Consider the following 9382-nt stretch of genomic DNA (forward strand, 5'->3'; position numbering starts at 1 on the left):
ATCAGATATGAGAGTTGTTGATTGTTTGGAATCTTGGTATTGAAGATAAGTTGATAAATTTCTTTGGTAAGATTCAGTATCTCTTGACCATGGAAGTTTGCGGATAGAGAGCGCCTTAAGTTGTTGATTGTGGATTGAAGGACCGCAATTGTGGACTCATAAGCGTTGTGAGTTTCCTCAACAAGCTTCTTCGACTGGACTGCTTGATCCGCAATTGTAGATTGGAGTTCAGTTTTGATTGCAGATACCTCTTAGATCAGACGTTCAGTAGTTGCCAGGAACGCTTTGTGATCAGCAGTTCTGTTCTAATCTAGGGTTCGAATGCCCATTTCAACCTTTAATGAAATCCTTTCAGCAGCCAGTCTTTCCCTAGTTTTGAGACGTTCAACCTGTTCTGCTAGGGACTGCGGCCCAGCAGCTTCAGTCTGTTACGGTGGAGGAGTTGTGACTGCGGCTAGAATCTTATTCACTTTATCTTGAAGACTGAAAATTTATTTGCGAATAATAGCCATCTTCTTCTTCTTTTTCTTCTGTTTTGGATTAGAGGTGGAGTGTTGAGAACCATTGGACTCTTCATATTCATCAAAGATCATCACGAAAATCATCGAAGTGAGCAGGCGGATCGACTTCATTAATTTCAAGATCATTGATTCCGAACACCGGATTTGAACTAATCTCGATTGCGGTGCCATCGACAAACAAGTCATGTTGTTCAGCAGTGGGGGGAGGCTAAGAGGGACCAATATCATTGAGATTTTGAGCCAGGTGTACCGTAGCTTCCATCTTGGACATCCACTTCTGAATTTTTAGAATATCATGGATAGCTTTAGCGTTGCTGAAGGCTTCTGCCCAGTATTTGGCTATGGTTTGGATCCTTGCACGTTTGTGCTCACCACCCCTAAACCACTTGAGTGTAATGGTGGTGGAGTAGGATTTCCTGAACTTCCTCGGTCACCTTGACCCGTAGTCAAGTGTGGCCTCGGTTCGGTTATGGCATGGGCGAAAGAAGTGCCCTGCAATTAGTTATCTGTTTGAAGTGTTTGGGTGACTGAAAGAAGGATGGAGCGCAACTCCTCTGGATTAAAGACATGAAGGTGGGATGCCCTGGAGACCTTAGGGCGAGTATTACCACTGAGATCCTCTTGGGATCCCGATGGGGTTGTGTCTCCATGATCAAGTGAAACAGATGCACTTGCTGCATCTGAGTATCTAGAGAGGGTTGAAGGGAATATGCCTGGGGGGGCACCAAGGACTACCGGAGTCTTTTGAGAGACTGCGGTATCTGTACGGGCACGCATTTGGCTCTAGCTTAGGATGGTCTTCTTCCTTTTGTGTCTGAGGATTGGACCGGATTCATCATCAGATTCTTCATCAACATTGACAGCAATATCACCTTAAGAGTTGGTAGGGGAAACAGGAGCGTCATCCGAAGATTCGATGGCCCTGGTCTTGCGTTTCTTTGAGGATTCACCTTTTCGGATTCTGCTGCGGGGAGCTTTCTTGGAATGAACAATCTTCTTACGACGTGTAGTTGTGGGAGGGTTAGATTGTTATGTGGTAGGAGGGAATAAGGCAGGTGCGGATCTTGAAGGACCTTGGATTGCGGTAGTGGCTATAAACGGTTGATTGGGACGAGTCGGGGAAGAATAGTATGGGTCAATACCATATGTAGCCTCTATGTGATCAGTGACTTCTCGGGTTTCAAGTCCAATTGATGTCAAGATGTGGGCAGGCAATCTTCTTATAGGTCCAAAAATTGATTGATCTTTTGAAATAGTGTACCTTTTTAAGTCTCGGGTAATAAAGAAGTTGATATCATCACCCATGTTGAGTCTAGCATCCTTATGGAGGTCCGAGATGCATAGAGACCAGAAGCGTACGAAGGTGAGTTCAGTGGGGTCTTCTTTCGGATTCTCCTTGGGAACGTATTGAAGAAAATCATCCCATAGTATCTTACCGTAGTTAACAGCATTGCATGTGAAGATGCTCCACACTATTTCCAGCAGTTTCAGTCCCATGTTATCCGTGCCTCCAGTTCGACCAGAGAGACTGCGGATGACAAAGTGGCAAACGAATTTCCAAACAACAGTCAGTTGATTCTTCTTGAATTCGCCAATCCATTTAAGCTTCTTTTGATAACCCATCTGGTACAGGGTTGATGTGATGTCGCTTGCACTTGGAGAGTAGAATCTTGTTGAAGGAAGAACACGGAGATTGATTGCTTCAAAGAACTTGACTTTAGTCAGAATGACTAAAGAATCATCGATTAAATTCATATGAACTTCTTGAGGGTTTGAGTTTGGGCGAAATGCAGAGAATCCACATTTGAACAAAGTGGAAAGAGGAACCACGTTTGTGAAGGAGTTGAATGCACCATATAATGGATGGAATGACAGAAACTTGATCATCAGTCGAATCGATTCATTGTATGAAGGGTGATCTTCAAAAATAGCCCTAAAATTGCTTGAGCCTATCGTTGGTGGTGGATTTCTTGTGGTTGATTCAGAACCAGTTGGCTGCACTGACCCATAAGCTTTGGATTGTTTTTTCGAGATACCGGATTTCACCATTTTGAAAAGTTTTGAAGAACTTGCAGAAAAATAACTTGAGTGCAAGAAGATTGAAGAAGAAGAAAGATCGTCTTAGAGTTCAGAAAGCCTAAAGCTTTCTTGGGAGGGAAAAAGGGTTTTTATAGTATCGGATGTCCAAAGTTATGCAAATTAATTTATTAACAACTGTTAATGGTAAAAACCCTTGGATTTAATCCATTATCAGCCATTCAAAAATTAATTGAAAATATTTGTTTTTTTTAAATTATAAAAGAAAAAGGATTAGGGCATTTAATGAATGTCAGATTATTATCACACGTTGAAGATCGTGTGGAAGGTGGGGGTTAAAAATATGTTGGCTAATAGGGAAGTGGAAACGGATTAGACGTTTTGCGGCTAAGAGATGTGACATGAAAAGGTAAAAGATTTCTTAAAAGATTTCTTTTATGGGAAAACAATTTATTTTTCATTTTTCTTAAAATGGGTTTGACATGATAAATGTGATTTTGAAAGAAACTGAAACATTGTATGCTACAAAATGAATGTTTTTTTTTGTTTGAGAATGTTTTTCTTTATTTAAAGAAAATCATTAAATAGCACACAATATTATCAGTGAATTTATGAAATGGTTGAGGATTCATTCAATGTGACTGTGGATGGTTTAATGACTACGGTGGAAGACAGTGTTACTGCGGTAGCAAGATCTGAAAGAAACACTTGATAAAAGATCAGAAACAACAAACAATAAAGACCCAAGGAATATAAGTATGATATATGGTTGCGGTATACAGAGTATATTGAAACCATGTATGATAGATATATTACTTTAGGACAACAAAGGAAAACAGAGGCGGTCTTCGATACCTATCAATTTAAAAACAATTGCAGGTCCGGATTCATCATCCCTAACATTTTCAGAAAACTATTGAGTTTTTTTGAATCATGTGCCTTTGTAAACACATCAACAATCTCTTAGTGAGTATTGACAAAAATTAGTTCGATGTTACCTTTGAGAATATGGTATTTGATGAAGTGATACCGAAGTTCAATGTGCTTCGTCTTTGAGTGATGAATGGGATTGTGCGAAATCGCAATGGCACTCTCTGAGTCACAGTAAATCGGTATCTGCAACATTCTGTATCCGTAGTCCATCAGTTGGGTTTTCATCCATAAGACTTGAGAATAACAGCTGGCTGCGGGCATATACTCAGCTTCTGCGGTAGACAAAGAAACACAATTTTGTTTTCTTGAGGACCAACTGACCAATCTTCCTCCAAGAAATTGACAACCCCCAGAAGTACTCTTTATATCCAATCTGCATCTGGCATGATCCGCATCGGTGAAGGCGTGAAGGCTGAAATCATTCCCTGCGGGGTACCAGAGGCCTAGGGCTTTGTTTCCCTTGAGGTATCTGAAGATTTGCTTGACTGCGGTCAAGAGCGATACTTTAGGATCAGCTTGGTACCTGACACATAAGCTTGTTGCGAAGACAATGTCTAGTCTGCTTGCAGTGAGGTACATCAAGGAACCAATCATTCCTCTATAAGTCTTGAGATCATCTGATTCTACGGAAGGATCAACAAAAATCTTATATCTGAAGGTCATAGGAACCTTAGCGGCGGAACAATTGTCCATTGCGTATTTCTTCAGCATTTCAGAGGTATACTTTTCCTGATGAATGAATATCCCTTGAGGGACTTGTTTCACTTGGAGTCCTAGAAAGAAATTGATCTCTCTATTCATCCTCATTTGGAATTTGTTAGTCATGAGCTTTGTAAATTCATCCACCATACCTTGATCTGTTGAACCATATATTATATCATCCACATAGATTTGGACAAGCATAAGGTGATTACCGTTTGTATTTCTAAACAATGTGGGATCAATCACACCTCTTTTGTATCCGGACGTGACAAGAAACTCAGAGAGAGTCTTGTACCATGCCCTTGGTGCTTGCTTAAGACCATAGACTGCTTTCTCAAGCTTGAAACAATAATCTGGGAAATCTTGACTTTCGAAGCCTGGAGGTTGTTGCAAGTAAACCTCTTCTTTCAGTTTACCATTCAGGAAAGCACTTTTTACATCCATTTGATGTACTATGATATTTTTGTGTGCCGCATATGCTAAGAAGATGTGTATGGATTCCATCCTGGCTACGGGGGCATAAATTTCATCATTGTCAACACCTTCCAGTTGACTATACCCCATAGCAACTAATATTGCTTTGTTTCGCACGACCGCACCGGATTCATCAAGTTTGTTTTTGAACACCCATCTTGTTCCAACAAGGGTGTGACCGTTTGGCTTCGGAACCAGTTTCCAAACCTTGTTTCTTTCAAACTCGGCTAGTTCGTCTTGCATGGCGATGATCCAGTCAGGATCTAGGAGAGCTTCCTTGATGGATCGAGGCTCTACTGCGGACATGAAGGCTGCATAGTGGCAGTGGTCCGTTAGGTCATTATAAGATCGAGTTTATACGTCTGCTGTTGGGTTACCAATGATTTGACCCGGTGGGTGGTCCTTTGTCCAGACGTGCAGTCGAGGTTGAAGGTGATCATCGACTACGGTGGAGGGAATGTCTTCGATATCAGGAGATTCTGCAGTTGGGGAAGGCAATTCCCCCTCGACTTGTGAACAGCCCGCGGGAGTGTCTTGGACTGAAGGACTTTGATCAGCATTTGAGTGAAGTTCCCCCTGGATTGCGCACGGGAGTTCCCCCTGGATTTGTAAGTAAGTGATATTCCTTGAGTCAGTTCTTGTGTCAATATTCTCTATTTCTTCATCATCAGAGTTTGAGGAGACATTTGATGGGACGTTGACTCCGGGAGTAGATGCCCGAGTTGCTTCTTCAAGCACTGGAACCTCGATGGTTGTTACTTAAACCGGATTTGAGCTTTCCTCCTCAACCGGCAAGGTGGAAGTGTTGAATGACAAATCTTCAGATAGAGTTGGGCCAGAGACTTCGGCATCACTACAAGAAAAACAACCTTTTACGACGCGCAATGCGTGTCGTAAAAGGCTCCGACGACGTGCAAATGCGTGTCAAGAAAGGCCTTGTCATAACGAGAGACAACGCGCTTTTGCGCGTCGTCTATTTACGACATGCATTTACGACGCACAATTACGACAAGCATTTACGACGCGCGTTTACGACAAACATTGCGTATCAAGGAAGGCCCTGTCATAAAGGAAGATGACACGCATTTGCGTGTCGTAACCTTACGACGCGAATTTACGACTCGCATTGCGTATCATTAAAGCCCCTGTCAAGAAAGGTCATGTCATAAATGAAGATGACACACATTTTTGCGTATCATAATTTTAAATGTTTAAAAAAAATATTATTTATAGATTTACTAATTTTTCAAATTAAATTTGTATTTAATGTCTCATAATAGAAAATAAAATAGCATATACGAAAAATACAATTCATGGCATAAAATTTAATGTCATACAAATAATCGTTCCATGGAAAGATAAAACAAATCAATAGAAGTTGTAACAAAAATGTACAAAGTAATTAGATACAAGAAATATAACAAAATATACCCTCAAATGCTTTTAAAAGTCTAATCTCCATGTCAGCTCTTCAACTCACTTCTCCAGTTTTTACTTAGCTTCTCTAAGGGCTCCAGCATCTCTTGTTTCACATATCATGTCAAAAAATTCTCTGTGTCATTGGTTTGCCACCAGGTGTACCAGGTAAAACTGTTGAACTCGGTGTTATGGGCGGCTGTCCACCGGACATGGATGGCAAGTAAGGGCTTGAAGCGTTACCTTAAACAAAAAAAAAATTATTAATCACACAATCACATAATGAGCTTTAATCTAGGAATCTTTATGTTACCAAAGGTGAAAACCATATACGATGGAGGGTGATTCTCTTTAATCACTAATCTTAAAGGAATCATTCATATTTGTTACACGGACTATTTTCAATTATGAGGATAAGAAGGACATTTACGCCTTTTGTATAGACGATAGATCAGAACTAGTCCCTGTTCACATTGTTCACTGACAATACTATCCTTATCCCTCGGTAACCTTCTCATCATGTTTAAAAAAATGATGATTCTGATTTGAGTTCATAGAAAAATCTACTATTCTGTTAGTATTAAACATTATTATTATAAACATCAAGGTGTTATTTTTGTCCGAGTCTGTTTCTATTCTAGATTAAATAAACCATCTTAATGAAATGAAATGACCATTTTACCCTTTCCAAAGAAGAGTTGGGAGGAAAGAAAAAAAGAAGGGAAAACAGGCATAGAATTAGTGTTTTAATACATTAAGCCTGAATTTTTGGCTTAACCCATCAAGTCATTCTGTGTAGAATAAATCAAGATTAAGTTCTTAACCCATTAAGCCCATTAAGTAAAAAAAACAACCCCTTAATCTAATAATATATATAGTATGTAAATGGATGTTTCTTTTTCACTTCATGCAGAAAGAACAACTTAATATAAAATTTAAAAAACGAGGCTTTCTCAATTAACCGAAGTAGAGTACTCTTTTCCGAAATACTTTACAACAAACATCCTTAATATGAGGAAATTATGAAACAAAGAAGAATGCGTCACCTGATTTTGCTCAAAGTAGTTTGGAAGCACGTTGTGTTCACCAAGAATTACTTCACCACTGTTGGGCTTTTGTAAACCCATAGTTAACTTAAGTAGAGTGCTCTTTCCACAACCATTTGGCCCAATTATGGCAACTTTATCACCCCTTTCGATAGATATGTTAGCTTTTTTTAAAAGAACCTACAAAAAAAACAAACCAGAGCATATCCTTACATATTTAATTATCACAAAGAAAATAAAAAAGTTCAACCTTATTATTAATGAATTACCTTGTCTTCATAGCTAAATTGTAGATTCTTTATTGTCACAACAGATCTTCCACTTCTTCCACGTTGTGGAGATCTGATCTTTATTTATTTTCGGATGAATGGCTCGTCAACTTGTTCTTCCTCCTGAAGCTTATCTAGTTTCTGAAAAAAAAATCAAATAATATAACATTTAGTACTTGGTAATTCAAATAATATGTTGTATATAACTGGTTTCTTATATCTTTTATGTAAAGGCGTGGTCAACGTCTTCCCAGAGTCTTGGTCCTTGCACCTACCAGGGAGTTAGCAAGGCAAGTAGAATCAGAGATCAAAGAGTCTGCTCCATATTTGAGCATTGTTTGTGTCTATGGTGGCGTGTCATATAATTCACAGCAAAATGCATTGTCTCGTGGAGTTGATGTGATGTTGGAACACCAGGAAGACTTATTGACCTTATTGACGGTAACACCCTAAATTTGGTGGAGGTTCAATTCTTGGTTCTTGATGAATCTGATCAAATGTTTGCTGTTGGTTTTGAGGAAGATGTAGAGCATATATTGGAAAAGCTTCCATCACAGAGGCAAAGCATGCTTTTTTCAGCAACAATACCTGGTTGGGTCAAGAAACTCTCAAGGAAATATGTCAACAATGTAATGTTTGTTAAGCAGAAAAAAACAGAAAAACATACATTTTTCTTTAATCAAAAAAACAAATCATAGCTATCTAACCTCTCACAAAGTGAATTCCACTTCTGCCCCTGTAATAAAATTCAAAACATCAAACAGTAACCATTTTTAAACAACTCAAGGGTAATGATGTCAGATTGTTGATTACCAAAAATGACGCCACAATGTCGTTGTTGCCTGTATCTACCTAAAATAAATGAGGGATATTAACCAATGTAGAGTTGAATATATATGTTGTTGAGATAGTAATCATGTCAAGTGTTAGTGCAACAGGGGTTGTATTGCCAAAAATAACCCAGGTTATGGCTAACACTTTAATGAAAAAAAATAAAAAGAAAACGCATGGAGCCTAATATTGTAGACCAAATTTGAATTGAATTTAAAGAAAGAGTGTCAAGAACTCCTGCAAGCTTAGTGTTCAACTTAAAACAAGTAGGGTTTCCCATTAATCGTGCACAGCTTATTAGTGGTTTGTAACATCACTAGTGAAGGTCAAAATAGTCAAACAGGCAGAATTTACATGTGTCAGCAATGTAAGGCCAAAAAGGTTCCCTAAAAGCACATCGATAACTATACTCAACCACGTGGAATGTTTTTGTAGTGAACCTTTCTTTGCATACCTTGTTCATACAATTTGTTCCGACTTATTGGATGCCATAGGTTCGTTGATCAAATATAAAGATTTCCAGTCACATAGCCTCTCCTGCTCTATACCTAATTATTGGAGGCATAATAATAAAAAGTTACCTGTTTCCAAGCATTTTGGTATTCTAGAAGTTCAACGATGTTATGGCGGATGTTAAACTTGTCATAAAACTGCATAACAGTGAAAAAATATGGTTAAATTGTGAGGAATAATAGCAACCTACAGATCCAATTTTTTGAGCGATGAAAGTTGGAAATCAAAAAAGATTGGAAATCACCATTAAATTAAGTAATCATGAATTCATATATGGGTAATTTAGTAACAGTGGGAGAATTAAGATGAAACGGAAAACATACCTATCAAGTGTTCGAATGTCTAATAATCATACAAAACCATCAACAAAGCTATTTGAATATTGACCTCTATGAACTTGAGAAGCAACCTAAAAGAGACAATACATACATATTCATACAAAAAAATATTAGAAGCAATATCAAATAATTAAATAATAATAATAATATAAAAAATGGGGCTAATCAGCCAAATTGGTTTAGTCACTCAAGGGCCTGCATTACTAAGCTTAAGTATCAGGGACAATATCGCCTATGGGAGAGATCCCACATCACTTCAAATTGAAGATGCAGCTAAAACAGCTCATGCACATACATTCATC

General features: G+C 38.5%; 1 long non-coding RNA gene across 1 annotated transcript; it reads right to left on the bottom strand.

Moving 5' to 3' along the window:
* Positions 1–8235: 8235 nt before the first annotated feature.
* Positions 8236–9104, bottom strand: LOC145162600 (uncharacterized). Its single transcript, XR_013739200.1, has 3 exons — positions 9066–9104; positions 8684–8879; positions 8236–8246 (listed from the first exon to the last, which is right to left on the bottom strand). It is a non-coding gene; the product is annotated as an uncharacterized LOC145162600 (long non-coding RNA).
* Positions 9105–9382: the final 278 nt, after the last annotated feature.

Source organism: Lactuca virosa, chromosome 3 (genome assembly GCF_052849685.1).
Source record: "Lactuca virosa cultivar CGN04683 chromosome 3, Lactuca_virosa_CGN04683_v6, whole genome shotgun sequence".
In the NCBI taxonomy this organism is placed as follows: Eukaryota; Viridiplantae; Streptophyta; class Magnoliopsida; order Asterales; family Asteraceae; genus Lactuca; species Lactuca virosa.